This window comes from Heptranchias perlo, chromosome 3 (assembly GCF_035084215.1).
Source record: "Heptranchias perlo isolate sHepPer1 chromosome 3, sHepPer1.hap1, whole genome shotgun sequence".
Classification (NCBI taxonomy): Eukaryota; Metazoa; Chordata; class Chondrichthyes; order Hexanchiformes; family Hexanchidae; genus Heptranchias; species Heptranchias perlo.
The window spans coordinates 46304147-46331311 of NC_090327.1; the positions used below are offsets into that span (position 1 = coordinate 46304147).

General features: G+C 44.8%; 1 long non-coding RNA gene across 3 annotated transcripts; it reads right to left on the reverse strand.

Annotated features, from left to right (window-relative positions):
* Positions 1-232: 232 nt before the first annotated feature.
* Positions 233-26577, reverse strand: LOC137306216 (uncharacterized). Of its 3 annotated transcripts, none has more exons than XR_010958846.1 (3): positions 26443-26577; positions 2366-2491; positions 233-744 (listed from the first exon to the last, which is right to left on the reverse strand). It is a non-coding gene; the product is annotated as an uncharacterized lncRNA (long non-coding RNA). The 3 variants fall into 3 exon arrangements; XR_010958843.1 differs by having other exon boundaries at positions 233-747; XR_010958844.1 differs by lacking the exon at positions 233-744 and adding an exon at positions 1053-2082.
* Between the last annotated feature and the right edge of the window lie 588 nt (positions 26578-27165).

Below are 27165 nucleotides of genomic sequence, written 5' to 3' on the forward strand. Positions count from 1 at the left end.
TCTCATCATATGGGTTGTGGGAGCCCGAATTTCTTTTTTCATTGAAGTCATGGGAAAGTAAATCGGGCAGACTGTAAAGCGGGCTGCTGACTCGCTATTGCCCATTTTGTGCAACCATCCAAGACGAATTTCACCCCTCTTTAGTCTCGGTAAGAGTTAAGAAAATATTAAAAATGCTTACTTAAGTTATCAGGCAAACTTCCAGATATTTATCTTTCCTTGATCCTCTGGTAGTCAGCTTTGCTTTTAAAATAGAATAAAACAGCCATCAACTAGTTAATTAACTTAATCAACACCTTTTTTATTTTGTTTCCTTTTACTCCCCGTCCTCCAGAGTACGTACAATGGCTCATATCTGCCAGTCAGTTCTTACGCCTCTGCTTGTTCCTGCTATCATATTTCAAACTCGTCCTTCTTTGATAAGCTGCCTAGCAACAGGCCTGACCTGGAGTAAACTATGATTTTTTGGAGAGCCTTCTATAGTGCATAATCAAGGAGTTTCTTCTTGATTTGCTTCAACAAGCACAAAACCATTTTTCCACTATCTTTTTACTAAAGCTTGTTAATCTTTTTTTTTGGAATGACAAGAATTATCAGAGAAGCAGAAATCAAGGATGGATTATCCATTCTTCTCAGAGTCCACCACTTTAATTGAAGTATACATTTTTGATAATGTTGAATGGAAGAGTGGTCGGGAAAAGTACGTTCAGCCTCTCGAATATGTTCTCTAATGGGCACGGTTGCCTGCTGGAAGCACAAAGTCATAAAATTACCACTCATTTATCCAACCCACTTATAGGGGAGTTTATCAGTTACTACAACCCAAACCATTCAGTTTGCACAGATATTGTATGACAATCTTCTACATTTCTTAACACAAGATCTGTTATACAAGCCACAGGCCTTGCCACAGCAACTGCATCATTGGCCAAGATCACTGGTATATCTAGCACTACATAGTATGCTATATTAGTCAGGATGTAGATAATAGCAAGAGGCAAGTTCCTTGGAAACAAAAATATTTTTTATTATTAGACTTGTGGGGGGTTCTAAACAATATTATTAAAAAATAATCTACAAGGTGAATTTGAACTGGTATCTTTCAGGATTCTGGATTTTCTCTGTTACAAAGTTAAGTGTGTTACAAAGTTAAGTTAAAAAAAGTAAGTTCTTTCTTTTACCAGCCAGCATAAGAGAACAGAGCTGAATACAGTCCAAGGGCGATCTCTCCAGCTACAGTGGTAGAACCCAAATCGGGACTCAAAATGTTCTGATTATCTTGCTTAAAACAGTATGGGTAATATTTCTTTTAAAATTAAGTGCATTTATACAGTATTCTGTTCCTGCTCTTCAAATCCAGAAAAAATACATTACATAGGTTTTTTTATTATTCGTTCATGCGACGTGGACGTCGCTGGCAAGGCCGGCATTTATTGTCCATCCCTAAATGCCCTTGAGAAGGTGGTGGTGAGCCGCCTTCTTGAACTGCTGCAGTCCATGTGGTGAAGGCTCTCCCACAGTGCTGTTAGGTAGGGAATTCCAGGATTTTGACCCAGCGACGATGAAGGAACAGCGATATATTTCCAAGTCGGGATGGTGTGCGACTTGGAGGGGAACGTGCAGGTGGTGTTGTTCCCATGTGCCTGCTGCCCTTGTCCTTCTAGGTGGTAGAGGTCGCGGGTTTGGGAGGTGCTGTCGAAGAAGCCTTGGCGAGTTGCTGCAGTGCATCCTGTAGACAGTACACACTGCAGCCACGGTGCACCGGTGGTGAAGGGAGTGAATGTTTAGGGTAGTGGATGGGGTGCCAATCAAGCGGGCTGCTTTGTCCTGGATGGTGTTGAGCTTCTGAGTGTTGTTGGAGCTGCACTCATCCAGGCAAGTGGAGAGTATTCCATCACACTCCTGACTTGTGCCTTGTAGATGGTGGAAAGGCTTTGGGGAGTCAGGCGATGCTTCACTCGCTGCAGAATACCCAGTCTCTGACCTGCTCTTGTAGCCATTGTATTTATGTGGCTGGTCCAGTTAAGTTTCTGTTCAATGGTCTTTGTCAAAAAGAATATTCTAAACTCTGTATGAGTTTCTCTAAATTAAAAATAATAAAGATGCTTAAGGGATAGTGGACACACACTGATGAATGATGAGATAAAGAGTAAATTTTAATGATGGAATCACAACTTACTAAATTGATATATATTCAAAGAATTTCCAAATAAACAATTGATATTATTTTCCAAAAGTTTTACATTTAAACCACCTGAAATCTTTCAGGGTTGCACAGGATACCAATGAATGTTGCATTGGCTGCCAAAATTTTTATTTTGTTTATAATTAACAGTGAATTAAATGGAAACTGAGAAAAGATTACCTTAGACGATTTTAATGAAGCCAACTGCTATGAATAGAATGAGAGCAATTACTTTTGTGTATGTTGAGATATCTTGTACATTGGTTCCCCATCCTACATAAGCACAGTTGATGAATGTTAGCAGACCTGCAACAGAAAGTCAGGAATCATTAACAATATTGGCTAAAATGGGGGCTGGGAAGGGACGATTTCCTGGGCTCTTTGGGAGAGTAGGTACCCTTGATGCATCCCCCCCCCTCAAAAAAATGTTGCATTAAATTGAAAAATGCTAAAAATAAAGAATAGAAATTCACATAATCCAGAAATATCTCTATTTGGAAGTATGGAATAAGATTGTGATCACCTGCTTTCTGGGTCATCTAAAGGTGTCCCAGAGAGAATCTTGTCAGTTCTTTTTTCTCCTCAATCATGTTGTATCTGCTATTTTAGTTTTGTTCTAATTTGCTTTGTCCTTTTTGGTTCTAAACTTTTTTGAGAATTATTCTTTGGAGTAGCTTTGTATGCTGAGATTTAATTTTCTCTTCAATTTTAGAGGGCTTTCTTTGTTTCTGATAACCAAGCATGTTGCCTCCAGTGCTTCCTTTGAAGACCTGGTCTTCCTTAGTGCAATATTTGTTCTCATTTACAAAAGGCAGTGAAGCAGCAACGTCTTCGATGTCTGTCATTATTGAAAGAAGTAGAGCTGATCAAACTACATTCCTGCACTTCTGCAAACAAAAAGGGATGTGATAAAAATGTCAAGGGGTGGAGTGTCCCAGGCTCAATGATGTTATTGTTGACTGAGGATGGGCATAAAGCCATAAAACTGTGACCACACTTCTGGTCAAACTACATTTTGTCCCTGAGCACTGTTCCAGATGAATATATAAACACCCATTTGTACAGTCAATTATTTCATACTAGATATCACAGTACCATAGTATGTTACACCACAGAAGGAGGCCATTCAGCCCATCGTGTCTATGCCGGCTATCCAATTAGTCCCACACCTCTGCTCTTTCCCCATAGTGCTGTAAATTGTTTCCTTTCAAGTATTTATCCAATTCCCTTTTGAAAGTTATTATTGAATCTGCTTCCACCACCCTTTCAAGGAGCGCATTCCAGATCATTACAACTCGCTGTGTAAAAAAATGTTCCCTCATGTCACCTCTGGCTCTTTTGCCAATCACCTTAAATCTGTGTCCTTTGTCACCGACCCTTCTGCCATTGGAAACAGTTTCTCTTATTTACTCTGTCAAAACCGTTCATGATTTTGAACACCTCTATCAAATCTCCCCTTAACTTTCTCTATTCCAAGGAGAACCACCGCAACTACTTCAGTCTCTCCACATAACTGAAGTCCCTCATCCCTGGTACCATTCTAGTAAATCTCTTCTGCATCCTCTCTGAGGCCTTGACATCTTTCCTAAGGTGTGGTGCCCAGAATTGAACACAATACGCCAGCTGAGGTCTAACCAGTGATTTATAACGGATTAGCCTAACTTCCTTGCTTTTGTACTCTATGCCTCTATTAATAAAGCCCAGGATCCCATATGCTCTTTTAACAGTCTTCTCAACTTGTCCTGCCATCTTCAAAGACTTGTGTACATACAACTCTAGGTATCTCTGTTCCTGTACCCCCTTTAAAATTGTATCATATAGTTTATATTGCATCTCCTCATTCTTTCTACCTAAATGTATCACTTCACACTTCTCTGCATTAAATTTCATCTGCCATGTGTCTGCCCATTTCACCAGTCTGTCAATGTCCTCTTGAAGTTTGTTACTATCCTCCACATTATTTATTACAATACTGAGTTTAGTGCCATCTACAAACTTTGAAATCATACCCTGTATACCCAAGTCCAGGTCATTAATATATATCAAAAAGAGCAATGGGGAACACCAATGTATTTTTCCCTTCAGTCTGAAAAATAACCATTCATCACTATTCTCTGTTTTCTGTGCCATAGCCAATTTTGTATCCACACTGCCACTGTCCCTTTAATCCCATGGGCTTTAATTTTGCTTACAAGTCATGTACACAACATCAACTGCACTACACTTATCAACTCTCTCCGTTACTTCATCAAAGAACTCAATCAAGTTAGAGAACATGATTTTCCTTTAACAAATCCGTGCTGACTTTCATTTATTAGCCCATACTTTTCCAAGTGCCAATTAATTTTGTCCTGGATTATTGTCTCTAAAAGTATCCCCACCACCGACGTTATGCTGACAGGCATATAATTGCTGAGCTAATCCCTCTCCACTTTTTTTGAACAGGGGTGTAACATTTGCAATCCTCCAATCGTCTGGCACCAGCCCCATATCTAAGGAGGATTGGAAGATTGTGGCCAGAGCCTCCACAATTTCTACCCTTATTTCCCTCAGTAACCTAGCATGTATCTCATCTGGACCGGGTGACTTTTCTACTTTGAGTACTGCCAACCTTCTAAGAACCTCCTCTTTGTCTATTTTTATTCTATCCAATATCGCTACTACTTCCTCCTATGCTGCTGCATTGGCAACATCCAGCTGTCTAGTGAAGACCGATGCAAAATATTCATTTAGTACCTCAGTAATATCCTCTGCCTCCACAAGAGAATCTCCTTTTTTGTCCCACCCTTCCTTTGACTACCCTTTTACTATATATATTTTTATAAAATACTTTTGGGTTCCCTTTTATGTTAGCTGCTAATCTATTCTCATACTCTCTCTTTGCCCCATTAATTCTCTTTTTTAGATCTCCTCTATACTTTCTATATTTAGCTTGGTACTCTACTTTATTATGAATCTTACATTTGTCATAAGACTTCTTTTAATTTAATCTTTAGTCATCCAGAGAGCTCTAGCTTTGGATGTCCTTCCTTTCTCCCTCATGGGAATGTGTCTACTCTGTGCCCGAACCACCTCCTCCTTGAAGGCCTCCCATTGTTCAATTACTGTTTTGCCTACCAATTTTTGATTCCAATCCATCAGTGCAAGATCCCTGTTTAACTCACTGAAATTAGCCTTACTCCAGTGAAGTATTTTTATGCTTGATTGTTACTTGTTCTTTTCCATAACTATTCTAAACCTAATGATATTATGATCACTGTTCCCCAAATGCTCCCCCACTGAAACATGCTCCACTTGCCCCACTTCATTCCCCAGAACTAGATCCAACATTGCTTCCTTTCTCATTGGGCTGGAAACACACTGATGAAGAAAGTTCTCTTGTATACATTTCAGGAATTCCTCCCCCTCTTTCCCCTTTACACTGTTACTATCCCAGTCTATATTTCGATAATTGAAGTCCCCCATTATCTATAGTTCTTGCATCTTTCTGTAATTTGCCGCAAATTTGCTCCTTTATCTCCTTCCCACTATTTGGTGGCCTGTAGCATGCACCCCGTAGTATAATAGCTCCTCTATTGTTCCTTAATTCTAACCAAATAGATTCTGTCTTTGACCCCTCAACTACATCATCCCGTTCCACTGCTATAATAGTTTATTTGATCAATACTGCCACCCTCTCCTTTCCTTTCCTATCTTTCCTGAATACCTTGTAGCCAGGAATATTAAATACCCAATCTTCCCCTTCTTTGAGCCAGGTCTCTGTTATTGTCACTATATCATAGTCCCATGTGGCAACTTGAGCCTGCAGCTCACCAACCTTATTTACCATGCTACGTGTGTTTAGACATATGCGCTTCAAACTCACCTTAGACCTCATATTTGCCACCTGTTTGATCCCTCCTATTTCTGAACTATTCTTCACTCTGGTGCTATTTGTCTCTCACATGCTTCTGTGCACCTTGTTTCTCCTCTCTAATGTTTCATTCTGGTGCCCATCCCCCTGACAAATTAGTTTAAACCCTCCACCACAGCACTAGGTAGCCTCCTTGCGACGACATTGGTCCCAGCTCTGTTAAGGTGCAACATGTCTGGCTTGTACAGCTCCCTCCTGGTCCCAATGGCCTAGTAATCTGAAGCCCTACTTCATGCACCATTTCTCCAGCCACGCATTAACCTGTCCTATCCTGCTATGCCTGTACTTATTAGTGTGTGGCACTGGGAGTAATCCAAGGAATGTTACCTTTGAGGTCCTGCTTTTTAACTTCCTCCCTTGCTCCTGAAATTCTGACTGCAGGACCTCAACACTTTTCCTTCCTATGTCATTGCTTCCCACGTGGGTCATGAGTTCTGCATGTCCCCCATCCCCTCTCAAAATGTTCTGCACCCTCTCAGTGATATCCTTTACCCTGGCACCAAGGAGGCAACACACCACACGAGACTCACATTGGCGGTTGGACGGTTGCCTATCTATCCCCTGACTATCGAATCCCCGATAACAACTGCATTGCTATACTTTCTTGTGCCCCCCTTGTGCAGCCGAGTCTCCCATGGTGCCATGGATTTGCTTCTGACTGCACTCTCCCAGGGTGTCGTCACCTCCCATAGTCTGAGAGTGGGAAAGGATCAGAGCAGTGCTGCAATAACCTGACAAGAGTCTAGCATTTTAGATTCAGTGAAGTGTAAAAACCACAATGCAGACTCATGATGAGAATTATCAGATCTAATGGGCACACAATGTGATGTTTATAAGTAGTTCTAAAAATATGAGAACGTCATTCAGGTTGTGAGGCTTCAATTGCAACATGTTGGTATTTTAAACACTTACGAAACCCTGATTCTAAGATGAGATCTTAATCATATGTTGTACAGTTATGCTATCTTTCTTTGAGCCGATTGCTTCTATAGATTTTAAAGCTTTTGATATCCCAAAACACAACTTCTGGTTCTGCTGATAGCTAAGAGAGATTATAAACTATAGCCTTTGGTTATTGTCTCTCCTGCCTCATGTGTTATGAAAAAAGGGCATTCCTACATTCGCACATCAAATATTTGCCACAAATGGTATCAAAATTTCTTACTGCTTTTCTAATAGAAAGAATTATCCCTTGATGCAGACATCAGAAAGGACCACACCTTCTATGAAGAGGTGAGAAGGAGTGGTGACGTGGAGGAGCAGGAAGTTGCTGGCTAGAAGGCAAGAATGTATGGCCTCAGACCACACTAAAATATTGCTGTCTAAGCTCAACTCTCTACTGGAGTCATTTGAATCTGCCCAAAGCAATCAGCAAGATATGGCAAGGAGTGCAGAGGAGTCCACTTGCTGCACATGTGCAATCATGTACGAAGTTTCTAAATGGAGTTGCTGTGTCTCCCGTCAATGCTCTAATTGCTAATATAAAGACCCTGGGCTCCAACGTACAACAGGCTCTCTTGTCTAGCTTCAATGTACTGGCAGATTGGATGGAAAGAGGCACAACACAAAGCTTCACTGACAATATTATATTAAATGGAAATAATAATCGGGAGAGTTGCATCTGATATCGCCTGTTTTGCACTTATAGCCCAAAATCAAAATGACCCCCTCCAAGTCCATATCTTATGAGGCCATCTAACACATCATTAACGACTTTGAATGTGAGCAGTGACAGTGGACAACCTTGCCTGACTCCTTTTTTGATAGAGCTAGTATTACTGACTCATTCATTCAGCTGACACTGATCTTGGAGATGAAATATGCAGTCAAAATATCATCCTCTACTTCGACAGCTTCCAGTTTACTCAAGAGGGCCACCTGTGATACCAGATCAAAAGCCGTACAAATATGTTGAAAGCAATGCAAGTTAGTTTCTCAAAACTTTACAGTTCTCTGCGATCTCAATTAAAGCCACCTGTCCTACACATTCCTTAAAAGAGCAAAATCTAGCCTCTTTTCTGATTACACCATGGGCCTCCATAGCATTCAGTATAGTGTCGCAACAACCCAAAGAACCATCTTAAGATGGTTATCGTCGAGAGGCGATCTTATTGAAACATATAAGATTGTGAAGGGGCTTGATCGGGTGGATGCGCCGTCTTTTGCTCGGATCAGTTGTCGGTCCGCAGATTGATGAGCATCTGCGACCGTTTTGAACTGGCCTCGGGGGCCAGGGTAAATCGTAGCAAGAGCGAGGCCAGGAACTGGACCGACCGATCCTTTGTCCCCTTCACCGTCAGGTCGGATTACCTGAAGGTGCTGGGGATCTGGTTCGGGGGGGCCGGGGCGTGCACCAAAAACTGGGAGGAGCGTATCTCCAAGGTTAAGCAGAAACTGGGACTGTGGCATCAACGATCCCTCTCGATCGTGGGCAAGAACCTGGTCATCAGGTGCGAGGTGCTCTGGGTGTTGCTGTACGTGGCGCAGGTCTGGCCCATACCTCGCTCCTGCGCCGCGACAGTCACCCGAGCCATCTTCCACTTTGTCTGGAGATCAAAAATGGACCGTGTCCGCAGGGTCACGATGTACAAATCTCCAGAGAAAGGGGGGAAAGGCGTGCCCAACGTGGCCCTCATCCTGATGGCCACCTTTGTGTGCGGCTGCATCAAGCTGTGCATAGACCCTCAGTATGCAAACACAAAGTGTCACTACGTGCTGAGGTTCTACCTGTCCCCGGTGTTGAGAAGGATGGGCCTGGCCACGCTGCCACGGAACGCTCCGTCCAGTTGGACCGTTCCGCCCCACCTGTCCTTCGTGGAAAGGTTTGTGCAGGAAAACACCTTTGACCACAAGGCGATCAGCAAGTGGTCCGCACGTAACGTCCTCGAGACCCTGCGGGAAAAGGAGATGGTGGATCCTGTCGGTTGGTTCCCAGACCAGACTGTCAATGTCATTTGGCAGAACGCCTCATCGCCAGAGCTTTCAAACAAGCACCAAGACCTAGCTTGGCTGGTGGTGAGAAGGGCCCTTCCCGTCAGATCCTTCATGCACTCCCGGACTCTCAGCGCCACCGCGCGCTGTCCCAGAGGAGGCTGCGGTGGAGACGAGACCGTCACCCATCTCCTTATGGAATGTGCCTTTGCAAAGAAGGTCTGGAGAGAGATGCAGTGGTATCTGTCCAGGTTCGTCCCGAGCAGTTCCGTAACACAGGTTTCTGTGCTCTACGGGCTGTTCCCGGGGACGCACACTGAGACGGACATCAGCTGCTGCTGGAAGACCATCAACTCGGTGAAAGACGCCCTTTGGTCTGCCCGAAACTTGCTGGTCTTCCAGCACAAGGAGCTGTCCTCGACCGAGTGTTGCAGACTGGCACATTCCAAGGTCCAGGACTACGTGCTGAGGGATGCACTGAGGCTGGGTGCGGCCGCCGCAAAGGCCCTGTGGGGAAAGGCAACCGTTTAGAGCCTTCCCGCCATTGTAAACTGAGGGGCTGCAATCAGGGAAAAACCCCCTCGGGCAGAATGTAAAATTCAAATTGCTGTAATGTACCTGTAATGAATCTGAAATGAATCTGTAAGCAATAATCTGTGTTGAGTATGATGCAATGAGACACCCTAGAGTGTCATGAATTGTAATTATGTCCAATGTGTTCATTGAACTGCACTTGACGTAACCTGCAAATTGTATAATCTGTATTGTGTACGTTTGGAAAGTGATATGACAACTGTATTGTATGTACTGCTGCAAATTTTATGAATAAAGTATATTTTTTGAAAAAAAAAAGGATGTTCCGAAGGATGGGTGAAACTAGAACTAGGGGGCATAATCTTAGAATAAGGGGCTGCTCTTTCAAAACTGAGATGAGGAGAAACTTCTTCACTCAGAGGGTAGTAGGTCTGTGGAATTTGCTGCCCCAGGAAGCTGTGGAAGCTACATCATTAAATAAATTTAAAACAGAAATCGACAGTTTCCTAGAAGTAAAGGGAATTAGGGGTTACGGGGAGTGGGCAGGAAATTGGACATGAATTTAGATTTGAGATTAGGATCAGATCAGCCATGATCTTATTGAATGGTGGAGCAGGCTCGAGGGGCCAATTGGCCTACTCCTGCTCCTATTTCTTATGTTCTTATGTTCTTAAGAGCCACTGATATGAGGGAGATTTCTCATAGGTTTTGGGCTGACTAAGATTCTCCCAGTTTGTGGATGGAAATTGCTTTGGAATACTAAGTCATATGTGTAGCAGAATGTTAATTACAAGGCTCAGAAATATGTGGTTCTGGCTTCAAATCTCTAAGGAACATTTATTCAAATGAGTTCCTTGGTTTATTAAATTACAATCTGTGTTTTTGTGTCATATCATTGTTAGGGTTCCTAATAATTCAATATCAAACGATAAAGACAAAACAAATACAGTTATTATGGTTGAAAGTAAATTTACGTTTAGTAACTCACTGCTAATTTACAATCTCCATCTCGCAGACTGACAGACTTCAGCTTGGATCTAACTGGCTGTTTAAGTGAAATGTTGGGGTCCAGTTTGACTTTTGGACAGCTAACAGGTCGCCTTTCCGGCGGCCGCAATTTTTAGTATACAGCCTCATTTTAATTTGGCCTTTGAGCTGCGGAGGCCAAACGAGCGACCAGATGCAGCTCGCTGCTCTTTGACCTCAGGAATTCCAGTCATCTAGGACACCGACAGAGGCCCACAGATAGGTCCTCGGAGTGGGGAGGCAGGCTGAGGTGGGGCCAGCAGCGATTCACACTATTTCCTCCCCACAAAAATAAATTTTTTAAAATTTTCATAGTTTCCAGATAAGAACGCCAATACATAGGAACAGGAACACAGGAACATAGGAACAGGAGTAGGCCATTCAGCCCCTCGTGCCTGCTGCACCATTTGATAAGATCATGGCTGATCTGTGATCTAACTCCATATACCTGCCTTTGGCCCATATCCCTTAATACCTTTGGTTGCCAAAAAGCTATCTATCTCAGATTTAAATTTAGCAATTGAGCTAGTATCAATTGCCGTTTGCGGAAGAGAGTTCCAAACTTCTACCACCCTTTGTATGTAGAAATGTTTTCTAATCTCGCTCCTGAAAGGTCTTGCTCTAATTTTTAGACTGTGCCCCCTACTCCTAAAATCCCCAACCAGCGGAAATAGTTTCCCTCTATCCACCCTATCTGTTCCCCTTAATATCTTATAAACTTCGATCAGATCACCTCTTAACCTTCGAAACTCTAGAGAATACAACCCCAATTTGTGTAATCTCTCCTCGTAACTTAACCCTTGAAGTCCAAGTATCATTCTAGTAAACCTATGCTGCACTCCCTCCAAGGCCAATATGTCCTTCCGAAGGTGCGGTGCCCAGAACTGTTCACAGTACTCCAGGTGCAGTCTAACCAGGGTTTTGTATAACTGCAGCATAACTTCTGCCCCCTTGTACTCTAGTCCTCTAGATATAAAGGCCAGCATTCCATTTGCCTTCTTGATTATTTTCTGCACCTGTTCATGACACTTCAATGATCTATGTACCTGAACCCCTAAGTCCCTTTGGACATCCACTGTTTTTAACTTTTTACCATTTAGAAAGTACCCTGTTCTATCCTTTTTTGATCCAAAGTGGATGACCTCACATTTGTCTACATTGAATTCCATTTGCCACAATTTTGCCCATTCACCTAATCTATCAATATCCCTTTGTAATTCATATGCGTGTCTCTTAAAATTGCAACAACCTCATTAGCACCCCGATTTACATAGGAAGGAGGCCTGCTGCTTGTTTCAGACAGGCACTTTGGCTGCCCAGTGGTAGGCTGCTGTAAAAGGCACAGCGGGCTGATAGTCGGGTTAATGGGGCAGTTTGTTTAGACCCTTGCTGCTTTGTTAATGCCAATTTTCCCAAGTGAAAATCGGCCCCGTTGATTCATCACTTATTAGTGATAAGAGAACACCTCTAAATTCTGATACTCAAACTGATATATATTTATTACCTATTACTCGTGGTATGCAGAGTGCAATGGATAAAGAAACAAGTATCCAAATGAAAATATAATCAACTGTAGTAAAATTATAAAGATGTCAAATAAAGGAGAATCTATATTCACTGAGTTTTCTATCCAAGAACAAGGTAACTGAATACCTTACAAATTCTGCAAACATTGGTAAGTTATAGCTGGCTGCAAGATTGGCAAAATATGTTAATCCATAGGTTTTTAATAGATCATTTTTTATTCATAATAGTTTTTAAACATAATGCTTTTATTTGAAGTGTGTAAAATTGATGATAACTTTAAAAACTTTTCAGTAAACACAGAACACAGTGCGTATTATATTAAAATATATTTAAAACTTTACCTGTTCAGAATATCTCTATTATTGTAGAACTACACTTTTGGACAATGCCCTGAGATGTAATAGCAAAGTGCAGGTTTGTCATATCATTACAATGTTTGTTTTGTTGATCAAGTATCTGGGTCTCAAGGCTACTCAGATAAACAGCCACATGCCTCATTTAGTTGTTAGTACAAGTTGATTGAATGGAATGAGACATTTGTACAGGCCTGGGCCAGTAAGATAATTTGAAATTCAGGAATGTGGGCTAATCTGTCAGAAACGAGGGTGGGACCTGGATACTCTGGACCCTACTGAACTTAAAAAAGTACAATTTAAGTTTCGGGATGGCCTTTTGGGAGCGGAGCCTTTGTCTAGCCCCTTACAAGGCTATCAACGTAAATGCTGTCATGACTGGGTGCAGGGACCCTGAACGCTGGGGTTTCTGTGCCCGGGACTATTTAAGAACTTGGTGTATGGTTGGTGCTGGCATTAAAGGGCCTATCTGGGATCCAGGCAAGGATTGTGGCCTGCTACCCCATAAATCAAACTCTAGGGTTTTTTTTGAAAGACTTATAGTACAAGGACCACTGAGGCAGCTTAAGAATTCTTCTGGTGATGGGGGAATTTCAATTGACCCAGCATTGTCCATTGTGGGTAAAATTAAGGAAACACTGATTAAAGATAAAATCATGGAGCACGTGGGTAGAAATAAAATCATAAAAGATACAGGTTCATGAAAGGGAGGTCTTGCTAATCTAACTTACTGTTTTTCTTTGAGGGTGTGACAAAGGAGATGGATAGAGGTAAGGCAGTGTGTGTGGTGTACATGGATTCCAGTAAGGCCTTTGATACAGTTCCTCTTGAAAAGCTGGTACTGAAAATAAAGAAAGCAGGAATCGATGGAAATATTTTACAATGAATATATAATTGGTTGACCGGTAGAACCCAGAGAGTAGTGATACAGGGATTATCATTAGTCTGGGGGAATGTTACAAGTTGGGTCCCACAGGGCTTGGTTTTTTTTAGGACCTCTTTTGTTTAATACTTTCATAAATGATCTGGAGCTAGGAGTCACAATGAAAGAAAGAAAGACTTGCATTTATATAGGGATCGACATTAGGAGGGAGGCGGGTTGGCAGCGGGGGGTCGACTGGGCGCGTGGGTAACGTGCCCAGTGAATTCGGGGTGCTCCGCACGTGATCGCAGCCTAATTGAAGGCGCTTACCTTGGCTTCCGGGTTTCGCACTGGAAAGCTGCGCAGCGGGCGGACTGCGCACCCGCATCATAGGCTGGAGGAGCCCTATTTAAAGGGGCAGTCCTCCACTGACAGATGCTGCAACAAATAGCAAAAATTACAGCATGGAGCAGCCCAGGGGGAAGGCTGCTCCCAGGTTTAATGATGCCTCACTCCAGGTATCAATACATGGGGTGAGGAGGAGGGGGAGGACAGAAATCTTCCTCCCGGCGGGCGGGAGGAAGTGGCCTGCCTCTGACACCACGAAGGTCTGGCTCAAGGTGGCAGAGGAGGTCACCAGCACCACCAACATACCTGCATACAGTGCAGGAGGTGCTGCAATGACCTAAGTAGGTCAGCCAAAGTGAGTACACTTACTCATTCTTCTACACTCCGTCTGCCACATCACCGCCCCCACCCCACACCTCCTTCTGCACTGCCAACACTACTCTATTACATCACTCCTCACACCCACTCAAAGCTCATCCTCATCTTACCTGCACTTACTCACATCGCCAGTACTCATCCCGCCACTACCACTCAACCCAATCCTCATACAATCTCATGGCTCTATCTCATACTCACCCTCTCATGCATCTCTTTCACGGTCAGCCTCACCCAACCTGCCACTACCTGTGCTGCAGCCACAGGGCATGCATCACTTATGTGTAGTAGGCAGCGAAAGGCAAACGTGTCGTGAGCATGAAGGGGATGCACAAGGGTGTTTGAGGGTTTGTGATGGTTTTTACTTATATTTGATTTCTGATCAACTCACATTACATATTATATTGTCACCACTACTGCCATGTCTTTGCAAATCTTGTCTGGTTTGTGCAATAATGCCCTTTCCTGAGGATCACCATGAAGACCCGCAACTGATGCCACCCATTGTGTCACTGCAGAGTGGTGTAGGTGTATTTGCAGGGCTCTTTTGTGCAGACGACTGAGAGACATCGGCGATGTCCCCGGTGGCACCCTGGAAGGATGTGGAGAAGAAGTTGTTGAGGGCAGTGGTGACTTTGATAGCGACAGGTAAGAAGACGGTGCTCGGGCCAGCCGGGAGCAGCTCGGCATCAAGGAGGTTGCAGATCTCCACGACTACATGTCGAGTGACTCTGAGCCTCCGTGTGCACTGCTGCTCAAAGAGGTCCAGGAAGCTGAGCCTCGGTCTGTAGACCCTGTGGCGAGGGTAGTGCCTTCTGCGATGCATCTCTCTCTGCTGTGCAGCTGGATGTGTCACAGCACTGTGTTGTGGAGCTCCACCTGTCAGATGTGGAAGGCGTAGCCGGCGAGGCTGGTGATGCTGTTTGTCCTCCGAGGAGGTCATGACTGCAGATATGGAGGCACCCATCCGGAAAATGTACGTTTGAGGGGGTCTGCAAGGTAGGTAAATGTGTCTGCACACCGGGGTTGAGGTTCCAAGTTGATGAATTTGATTGTTGGGGGGAGGGTGGTGGAGGCCAAACTTTGTCCAAAGTGACAGAGTGGCCTCCTGCAATGAGTGAGGGTCTCCCCCCCCCCCACCTGTCAAATGGACCTTTGCAGCTGCCACAGGCTGGTGGCTGCAACACGTCCATTTCAACTGGGAGTGTTTCCCCCAGTTTGGGAAACACGCTTAGTTGAGATGAAAATCCCACCCCTCCTAAAATATCCCACAAATCAGATCTGCTAACGACCTGAACTATCACATTAATTGCCTTAAGTGGGATCCCGCCGGCTTTAATTGCTGGCGGGAGTCCCGCATGCGGGGGCTGTGCGTGCATCTAAGCGCGTTACTGGGGAACCCGGAAGTGGACGGATGGAGCCGGGCTCTGGACCCGCCCTGGGAATCCTAAGTTTTCGGAGCCCCCCCGCCACGAACCCGCCGGCTCGGACGTCCAAAAATCGAGCCCATTGTGTCTTTCACAACCTAAGGACATCCCCAAAGCACTTTACATTGGCTCATTTGCAGATGATACAAAGCTAATGAAGGTGGTAGATCCCAAAACTGTTCAGGATTAGCTTCAGGAAAATCCAGGAAGGGACTATTACTTAAATGGAAAGAAAATAATGTGCATGGAAAATGAAAGCGATCTGGGGATCCAGATTGACAATATATTGAAGCTATCGCAACAATGCTCGGTGGCAGGGAGTAAACTAAATCAGATGTTGGTCACTATTGAGCCAAAATAGTGAGGTAATCCTGCCACTTTATAAATGATTGGTACGGCCACACTTAGAATATTGCGTAGTGTTACGGTCACCAAAGTATAAAAAGGATAGTTCTGCTATTGAAAGGATATAGAAGAGGGCAATCAGAATGATTGAGAGGCTGGAGGAATTGGATTACGAGGAACGATTATGTAAATTTGACATGTTCTCACTGGAAAAGAGAAGGTTGAGATGAGACATGATTGCTATTTTTAGGGTTCTAAAAGGACGAGACAATGTAGATCATGACGAGCTGTTTCACTTTTAGGCTGGTTATCATTGTCAGTTGGATTATTATAAAAAGAATGTTCATAAGATGCCTGTCTACAATGCAATGAGATCACAATTTCAGTGGCAGCACAAACCTCTTTAGTCAGACTGCAATTTACAGCACAGTCTGCTTTTTCCAAAAAAGAGGGCATATATTTTGTTTAAAATCTAAATAGGTACTTTTGCAAAAAATTGCAAGAGGCAGCCAAATCCACCCATTTCAGATAGGTAACCACTTGCCTAATTTAAAAACTGTAAACAATTTTACAACACCAAGTTATAGTCCAGCAATTTTATTTTAAATTCACAAGCTTTCGGAGGCTTCCTCCTTCCTCAGGTGAACGAAATGAAATCCTCGAAATGAAATCGCATTTATAATTCACAGAACAATGCTTGGTGATTACAGACAGTTTCTTCAACTGCCCGTTGCCAAGGCAATCAGTGTGCAGACAGACAGGTGTTACCTGCAAGGTCTCAGAATATACAAATCACCAAAAAAAAACAACAAACAAAAAAAACAGAGATAGAGAGGTAGAAACATAGAAAAGACAGCAACTGACCCGTTATATTAAAAACAGATAACATTTGTTCGCTGGTGGGGTAACGTGTAGCGTGACATGATCATGTATATTCTGAGACCTTGCAGGTAACACCTGTCTGTCTGCACACGGGCAGTTGAAAAAACTGTCTGTAATCACCAAGCATTGTTCTGTGAATTATAAATGCGATTTCATTTCGAGGATTTCATTTCGTTCACCTGAGGAAGGAGGAAGCCTCCGAAAGCTTGTGAATTTAAAATAAAATTGCTGGATTATAACTTGGTGTTGTAAAATTGTTTACAATTGTCAGCCCCAGTCCATCACCGGCATCTCCACATCATAATTTAAAAACTATAGGGGAACTTTAACTCTCTCCGATTGGCAGAAAAGGAGTGGGGAAGCAGTTAAAATGGAACAGCTCCATTTCCCGCTCCATTCTCGCCAATTTCCATTTTAACACCACTGATTTTGGTGGGGGATGAGGTTCCCACTGGACTCTGGAAGGAGCTTCATTAATAAATGCAAATTGAGCTCTCATGACGTACATAGGATCCCAATGGCATTTTAACCCAGTGCTGAGCAGGCTGCCCACCGCATCCATCTTGCCAAGTAACGCTGCCAGGAAACCAACAAGGTCCTCTAAGGTAAGTAAAAAAAACTTTCCTTATTGGTGCTATGAGATGCAGAGTGCTCTTCCAAGGCCCATAAGGAAAATTTGGGCCATTACTGCCCAGGGCTCCTATCTTCCCCAGCCGCGAGACTCTAGCAACACCCCCCTCCTGGAATTACCTTGCTGCTGGTAGCCTTCTTTTGGTGCCAATGGGTGTCCTGCCCGATCTAGGTCCTCCCGCACCTCCCACCTCCAACTTCCCTCTCACTGGCCAGCTGACACTTTCATAGAATCATAGAAGTTTACAACATGGAAACAGGCCCTTCGGCCCAACATGTCCATGTCGCCCAGTTTATACCACTAAGCTAGTCCCAATTGCCTGCACTTGGCCCATATCCCTCTATACCCATCTTACCCATGTAACTGTCCAAATGCTTTTTAAAAGACAAAATTGTACCCACCTCTACTACTGCCTCTGGCAGCTCGTTCCAGACACTCACCACCCTTTGAGTGAAAAAATTGCCCCTCTGGACCCTTTTGTATCTCTCCCCTCTCACCTTAAATCTATGCCCCCTCGTTATAGACTCCCCTACCTTTGGGAAAAGATTTTGACTATCTACCTTACCTATGCCCCTCATTATTTTATAGACTTCTATAAGATCACCCCTTAACCTCCTACTCTCCAGGGAAAAAAGTCCCAGTCTATCTAACCTCTCCCTATAAGTCAAACCATCAAGTCCCGGTAGCATCCTAGTAAATATTTTCTGCACTCTTTCTAGTTTAATAATATCCTTTCTATAATAGGGTGACCAGAACTGTACACAGTATTCCAAGTGTGGCCTTACTAATGTCTTGTACAACTTCAACAAGACATCCCAACTCCTGTATTCAATGTTCTGACCAATGAAACCAAGCATGCCGAATGCCTTCTTCACCACCCTATCCACCTGTGACTCCACTTTCAAGGAGCTATGAACCTGTACTCCCAGATCTCTTTGTTCTATAACTCTCCCCAACGCCCTACCATTAACGGAGTAGGTCCTGGCCCGATTCGATCTACCAAAATGCATCACCTCACATTTATCTAAATTAAATTCCATCTGCCATTCATCGGCCCACTGGCCCAATTTATCAAGATCCCGTTGCAATCCTAGATAACCTTCTTCACTGTCCACAATGCCACCAATCTTGGTGTCATCTGCAAACTTACTAACCATGCCTCCTAAATTCTCATCTAAATCATTAATATAAATAACAAATAACAGCGGACCCAGCACCGATCCCTGAGGCACACCGCTGGTCACAGGCCTCCAGTTTGAAAAACAACCCTCTACAACCACCCTCTGTCTTCTGTCGTCAATCCAATTTTGTATCCAATTGGCTACCTCACCTTGGATCCCGTGAGATTTAACCTTATGTAACAACCTACCATGCGGTACCTTGTCAAAGGCTTTGCTGAAGTCCATATAGACCACGTCTACTGCACAGCCCTCATCTATCTTTTTGGTTACCCCTTCAAAAAACTCAATCAAATTCGTGAGACATGATTTTCCTCTCACAAAACCATGCTGACTGTTCCTAATCAGTCCCTGCCTCTCCAAATGCCTGTAGATCCTGTCTCTCAGAATACCCTCTAACAACTTACCCACTACAGATGTCAGGCTCACCGGTCTGTAGTTCCCAGGCTTTTCCCTGCCGCCCTTCTTAAACAAAGGCACAACATTTGCTACCCTCCAATCTTCAGGCACCTCACAAAACTGGATGAGCAGCTGACCAGATGCATTCAAGTGAGGCCCGGCTGACCTCTCGACAAAGACTCTCGCTCGGGCGTGCCGTCCACTCCCACTGGGAGTTAAAATCGGCTTTTATGTCCTGGATTCAGTAGATGATGAACTTCAATTTCCTGACTGATTCTACTGATTTCAGGTAAGGGCTTGTAAGGTGCAGGTGGATAAAACTGTGTGAAGAAGCAATTTCAAGTTAATTTATAATTGAGTGAATGGGGATTTACAACTGAGTCAGTATGGAATGTTATTGTGTAACTCAACTAAATGATAACAATGTGAGAGATGTATTGTTGTTTTTCATTTTAAAGATATATATAGATATTAGCTTAGTGCATTGTAGATAATGTACCGCCTTTGATACTCTGAACTGCTGACCCTGGTCTACAATACATGAATCAGTACAGTGAGTCAAATTTTATTTGCTTAATAATTATACTATGAACACAGAAAGAACAGAACATTCGGAGAAAGAATGGGATTAGAATACCATGACTGGTATTCAATCTAGAGAGTTTGTGCCATTCCTAAGTAGTGACAAGATGCCTCTGGAAGGTGAACATTCAAAATCGGGAGCATTTTCCTCTCTAATTCATCCTGAAATCTGGGGCTTTATTTTCGCACCCGCGATCGGGTGCGTTGGTGGTGGTGGGGCTGCGAAAATCCGAGATTCCCGGGACGGGTCCGGAGCCCGCCCCATTTCCGGGTGCCCTGGTGACGCACTCATATGCACGCGCAGCCCCCACTTAAAGTACTTGAACAGGTACTTCAGGTTATTTACAGACCTGATTGACCTGATATTTTAGGAGGGATCGGATTTTGCAATTAACTGGGACTGTTTCCCGTACTGGGGGAAACACTCCCAGTTCAAATGGACGTGTTGCAAAGTTCCATTTGACAGGTGGGGGGGAGACCCTCACTCATTGCAGGAGGCCACTCTGTCACTTTGGACAAAGTTTAGCCTCCACCACCCTCCTCCTAACAATCAAATGCATAAACCTGCACACTTACACCGGTGTCCAGACACATTTACCTACCTTGCGGACCCCCTCAAACTTCCGGATGGGGGCCGCCATAGCAGCAGTCATGACCTCCTCGGAGGGCGAACAGCATCACCAGCCTCACCGTCTACCTCTGACACGTGGAGCTCCACAACACAGTGCTGTGACACATCCACCTGCACAGCAGGAGGGAGGGCAACCGCAGAGAGAGATGCGTCGCAGAGGGCATTACCCTCACAATAGGGTCTACAGACCGAGGCTCAGCTTCCTAGACCTCTCTGAGCAGCAGTGCACACGGAGGCTCAGAGTCACTCGACATGTAGTCGTGGACATCTGCAGCCTCCTTCATGCCGAGCTGCTCCCGGCTGGCCCGAGCACCATCTTCTTACCTGTCGCTGTCAAAGTCACCACTGCCCTCAACAACTTCTCCTCCGCATCCTTCCAGGGTGCCACCGTCTCTCAGTCGTCTGCACAAAAGAGCCCTGCAAATACACCTACACCCACTCTGCAGTGACACAATGGGTGGCATCAAGTGTGCGTGTTCATGGTGAACCCCATGAAAGGGACCAATTCCACAAGCAAGTCAAGAATGGGCAAGACGTGGCAGTAGTGGTGATAATAATAATATTTATTGTGCATGTGAAACAAAACAAAAGAAATGAAAAACATGACAAATCGTCAGACACCCTTGTGCATTCCCTTTGTGCTCCCAAAACCTTTGCCTTGCGTTTCCGGGAACTCCTACGTGGTGCTACCCCTGTGGCTGCAGCAGAGGTAGTGGCAGGTTGCTCTTTTCCATGCCTGGAGAGGGGGCAGCATTGCGGGTACTGGTTGAGAGGGGGGCAACGGGTGAGACGTGGGAGCGCTTTGAGTGGCGTCCCCACTTCCATGTCCCCTTTCACCATCATCCCTCTCGTGGCCCAGGCTCACATCACTCCTTCCACCCTGCCGGACGGCGGTTTGGAGGACTTGTGTGAGGCCTTGGAAGGCCACTTGTAAAGTATCTGTCAGCCTGTTCAAGGCGGCAGAATGTTGCTCACCCTGAATCCGAACGGCCCTGAATGGACTCATTGTTGAGCCGTGCTTGAAGCTCGATGGAGGCTAGCCTTCCCTCCACCGCAGACATTCCCGCACCTACCCGCGACACTATCTCAGAGATGCCTTCATGTCCCTGCGACGCTATCTCGGAGATACCCTCCTGTATCTGTGCCACCATTCCCCTCATGCAGGAGTTGGACTCCTCCATCCTCTGTGCGATTGTGGAGAGTGCGCGTGGCAACTGTTCCAGCACCTCGGCAATGTGCTGCTGCCCCTCGATGACTCTCCTTTTCATGGCTGGCCCCCAGGGTTCAGCATCTGGGTCCAGCTGAGCAGAGCCTGGAGAAGAGTGCTCCCACCGACGTGGACTCTCCACGGCTGCCCCTGCCACCAGGGTCTGCTCGTGCTCACATGTGCGTGGTGACTCACCATGTGCAAGCCCAACTAAGTGAGGACGGGGACCCACCGAGGTGTATGTATCTGCGCTGGTGGATGCATGGCTCAGATGTGACGATGGACCCTCAGAGACCGGCAGGAGGAATCGCCCTCCATGCTCACAGCGCTCGCAGATGGCCCTGCAAGAGAACAGAAAGCAATATTAGGCATGTGGACAGATGTTGAGGTGCTGCAGATGCCAAGTGATGCTAAGATCATTCGCTATCATGAGTGCTGAGTGTTAGCTTTCTGTCACCGGCCGTTTGTGCAATCCCAGCCTCGGCATCCGCCACGGACAGGCACTCCAGCGTGCAGCTGATGTCCAACGCCTGATGCTCCGCGTCTGTTAGGATCACCTGGTGTGGTGGGCCCCCTCCGGTCCTTGCCCTCTCCCGGGTGTTCTGGCATCTCATCTCCTATCAAGGCAAAACACAGAGGCGTGATTGAGTGATAGTTGCATGGTGACCCGCTGCATGCATTGCTTTGGGTGGGGTTAAGCGTGAGGGAGGTGCATGGGAGGGTCCGTGTGCAACATAGCCATGATATTGTATGAGGATTGGGTTGCGTGGTAGTGTTCGAATGGGGACAGGGGCGGTGAGTATGTGCAGGCAAGGTGAGGATGATAGTTGAGTGGATGTGAGGAGTGATACGAGAGCGTTGTGGTGGCAGTGCAGAAGGGGTTGTGTGGTGGTGGAGGTGATGTGGAAGACGGAGTGTGGGAGAATGCGTAAGTATACTCACTTTGCCTAACCTGGTTAGATCATTAAATCTCTTCCGGCACTGGACCCAGGTTCGTGCCACATTGCTGCAGCTGGTGACCTCCTTGGCCACCTCCAGCCAGGCCTTCTTCGTGGTGGAGGGAGGGCACTTCCTCCCATCAGACGGGAAAAATATTTCCCTCCTCCTCCTCACCCCATCCAGCAGCAGCTGGAGTGAGGAGTCTGAAAATCTTGGGGCAGCCTTCCCTCTGGCCTGCTCCATGGTGTAGCATTGGCTGTTTGCTGCAGGAGGAGCATTGGTGGACTGCCCCTTTAAATAGAGCTCCTCCAGCTGACAGACCTTACTGCGCATGCGCAGTCCGCCCGACGCGCAGCAAAGGTAAGTGGCTCCAATTATCCTGTAATTGCGTGCGGAGCACACTGATTTCACCGGGCGCATTACCCACGCACCCAGTCGACCCCCCGCTCTGCTAATATTGAGCCCCTGATCTCTATTACTAGTAAAAAGTGTCCAAACTTTGGCCTGGAGTTTCCGCTAAAATGTAATAACATAATCACAAATGTAAAATCTGCCATAAATCAGCGCAATTCAGCAGCTTAACATAACGTGATCATTTTTATTTGCAATCAAAAATATTCATTGATGTATTTAAGAGTGATAACCTGGTGCAGTTTTATTAATACATCTGAAAATGGGTTTATCACTAAAAATAAGCATTTTTAATAAAGGTGTCCAGTCCTCTGCCTGTGAATAACCTGATTTAACATCACTGAAAATGACACAATAAAACTATAATGAAGCATTTAAAAAAGTTTAAATCGTACCTACTAGTGCCTTTGCGCCTAAGAAAACTAGCTTCATTTTAATAGCCTCCTCAAATGGCTGCAGGATGGCACAATTGGTGGAAAAACACCATCCTCGTTGTTTCGAGCACAGGACGTGGCCAGTTTTGTGGGCTGGGCTAGCTTAATTCCATTTTTTTTTAGCCAGTGCAAAACATCGCGGAAACTTGAATTACGCTGGGCGTAAAGCGTAAATCAAAATTCTGCGATGTTTTGCGATGATTCGGATGGATTGCCAGTGCAATCTAGCGGAAACTCTGGGCCTATGACTTCCCAATCAGCAGTGTCATACACCTAACCCACCTCAAGAGTAGCATATGTACCAGGTCTGTTTGAATCACATGTAATATATTTAGTATAAACTAGTAGCTGACTTTTTAGATCATTCAATCATTACAAAAGAAATAATTTTGATCTGGAATGCACAGCATGAAAGGGTGGTGGAAGCAGGTTCAATAGTAACTTTCCAAAGGGAAATGGATAAATACTTCAAAAGGAAATGTTCGCAGGGCTATGGGGAAATAGCAGGGGAATTGGATAGTTCTTTCAAAGAGCCGGCACAGGTACAATGGGCCGAATGGCCTCGTTCTCTGCTGTATGAATCTATGATTCTATAAAAACATATGAATGTACAGGACTGGATTGTTCAGAACTGCAAAAGACCATTGCAGTCCATCTTGCCGGTCCCAATGTCTAGGAAACAGCATATCCCATACCTTTCATATCCCATTCTCACATTTTTAGCTATTCTCCAACTTTACTGCTACAATCAGCCTCACTGCTTCCCTTGTCAGTCCATTCCATTAATGTACCACTCTCTGCATGAAGTAATTAAATCAAAACTGTCTTTTCATCCTCCCTCTTCTAAGTTTGAAGATGTGTCTCTTTGTGATAGAATCTGGCCCTGAAATTCTCCTGGTCTCCTGCTGTTACTTTGGCAAGAGAACGGTGGAACCCTGGCCTAAATGGCTGAAAATGGTTGTTTATGCCATTTCCCCTTGAGTTCCATCAATCTCCCACCAAAGTTACATCAGGAGATCAAGAGAACGCTTATAGAATTTGATGGCCTCTGTGACTAAGTTAAACATATTGGGGGAAAAAATTGGATAGGGGCTGTTTTCGGGCGTAGGTAGTGTGATGCGCTATTACCCCGCGCTCAATGGCCCCTGTGCAGGCAGGACACAAGTGTCCGCCCACCCGAGGACTTACCTGCAATCAGCGTTCCTTTCCAGGCCTTACTGGTGGAATCAATGCAATTCACACTTTCCACCACCAGAGGGAGCTCAATCTCTTAAAGGGAGGATGTTTCTTAGAAATCGCTTAAAGGTAACAGTCTACTGTCTGCAGAGAGTCTGAATGGAGATCAGACATCGCACACTTAAAACACAGATGCAGGTCCCATCCCTATGTTTACACACTGATGAGTTATGTTAAAACATTGAATAAAGGTTGCACACTACTAAATCCCACATCCTCCAATCTGCACGCCGGACGTCACCAATCTGATGATCTGAGTTGGTACCAGGCCTACGGGAATGTATGCACCAAGGTTCTCTGCTGATGCACAAGAGACCTTGGTGCAAGAGATGGACAAAAGGAGGGACATCCTATATCCGCAGGAGGGGGGGGGTGGTGGGGGGGGCGCGCAGAGGCCCTACAGACATATAACCAAAAGGTAGTGGGAGGCAGCGGGGGACAAAGTCAATGCCAGGCACACAGCAGGAAGAAGTTCAATGCTTTGATATGAGTGGTCAAGGTGAGTGAGGTCAACTGTCAAGTGGCGTGTCCTACCAACTGTACCATGCACCCCACATACCAACAAACTCTTTCCATTAATACTCAACTCTTCCAACTAGATTGTTTCCTCTCACCCTTACACATTACCACTGTTTCAAGCCGGCCACCCACAACTCACAAGCCACACACAATGGCAGCTATTCAACCATGACAGGCACATCACCCAGACACACGTCCTGCTTTCTTGTAGGAGAAGGTGGCGTGTATCAGGAGGCAGCCAGTGGCAGTGGCATTTAGCCCCTCAAGCCTGTTTCACCATTCAATGAGACCTGTGACCTAACTCTATATACCCGCCTTAGCCCCATATCCCTTAATACCCTTGGTTCACAGAAATCTATCAATCTCAGATTTAACATTCACAAGTGAGCTAGCATCAACTGCCATCTGCAGAATAGCATTCCAAATGTCTCCCACCCTTTGCGTGTAGAAGCATTTCCTAACTTCACTCCTGCACGTCCTGGCTCTAAATGTTAGGCTATGTCCCCGCGTCCTAGTATTCAAGTCTAGGAGACCTCCAAAAACAGTTACAAATGTCTGGGCAGCCAGGAACCTGTAATTCCTGCATGGTCCCTTTAAATAGCACTGGTGGGGGATCCTCCAGGCACTCTAAGACACGTTCAGAAGGTCGGGTTGAGGCTGTGCGTTGAGATGAGCGTTAAGTCCCAAAATGGTGTCTATCACTTTAAATCAGCGTTGCACACTGATTGAAGCCATTTTCTCCTTACTTTACATGATTCCAGCGTTCGTTATCTGTGCCTGCGCTAACTCCTATACCAAGATGGTGTCCGGTGCACGTCACGCTGGAAACATGCGTACGTATCCAAGACGCCATCTTGGATGTCGGAGAGGCCTTGTAGCGCTGAAACAACGGGTGCTACACGGTCCAATTTAGTGCCCAGTGACGTTTATAAACAAAAAGCAAAAAACTGCAGATGCTGCAAATCTGAAACAAAAACAGAAACACTCAGCAGGACGATAGCATTTCCAATATCTTCCAGTTTTGACAAAGGGTCCACACCCAAAACATTGGCCCCTAAATTGCTCCAAGCGGTGAACGAACGGCGCTTGCCGCTCCATAGATTTATACCCACCTATTAACTTACTGAGGGCACTTTCACTAACAGGAAGCTGAGAAGAGCCCAGCGTTAGATCCAGCGAAGCTGGAACCCAAGGGAGAAGTGAGAGGATCGATCTCTCCCCTCGGCCAATCAGATTGTAGCATCCTTGAAAAGCCGCGAAGAGTCAAAACCTTGAATTACAAGCCGCAACTTAAAGACCAGGAAGTGAAAGCTACAGCACTAAAGTCATGTGTAAAAATAGTTATAGACAGTGGAAAAAAAGAGAGGGTAAGAAATAATTAAATAAAAGATACGGCAGGAAAAAAATTTTAAAAAATTAATTTAAAAGAAAATTTAATGACCAAAAACTATTGAAATAAGTAACAATGCAACTCCACATTTTTAGAAGTTAATTTTCAGTTCTTTGGCAGTCATTAAGACTTACTGCACTGTTAAAACTTAGTTTAGACCTGGTAAATTTAACGTACCTGTTTTGTGGCGATATTAGTTAGTTTCCAGCTGGGCAGAAGGGCAAGTTCTGTTCGTTGATTCTATTGATTGCAGCTGACGATATCCCTTTAAGGCGAAGCTGACAGATTGCCGGTGAACCAGGAAGAGAAAGTTCCTGGTTCGCCGAGCCAACAAGAGCAAGATATCCGCGTTTGTCTGTGTAAGTGCGAACGCTGGAACTGTTTCATTTGGCCACCAATAATTGTGAGCACTGTTGAGCTCACCGTTCTTTTTAAGGCAATTTCTGGCCCATTAACTTCACTATTCTCTCTATATATTGAAATTTATTTTGTCTATACCCTTTAGGATCTTGAATACTTTAATAAGGTCACACCTGAGTCTTCTCTTCTCCAATATAAATATTCCCAGCTTTCACAGCTTCTCCTAGCAACTTCTAGATATCAATCTTGTTCCCCTTCATTGCATCATCTCCAATGGCTGGATGTTGTTCTCATAATACAATGACTAAAATTGTCACAGTACTTCAGATGGGACTGGACCAGTACTCTTTATAAGCTCAGGATCACTTCCTGAGCTTTATGATCTATTCCTCTGGCTATACTACCCAAGATCCCATTTACTCTCTTTACTGCTGCTGTACCTCTGCTAATGGCTTCAGCGATCAATTCGTCAGTGCCCTAAATCCTACTTCTGTCTTATGCCCTGTAGAAAAATACCATTTACCACAGTTTATTATCCTT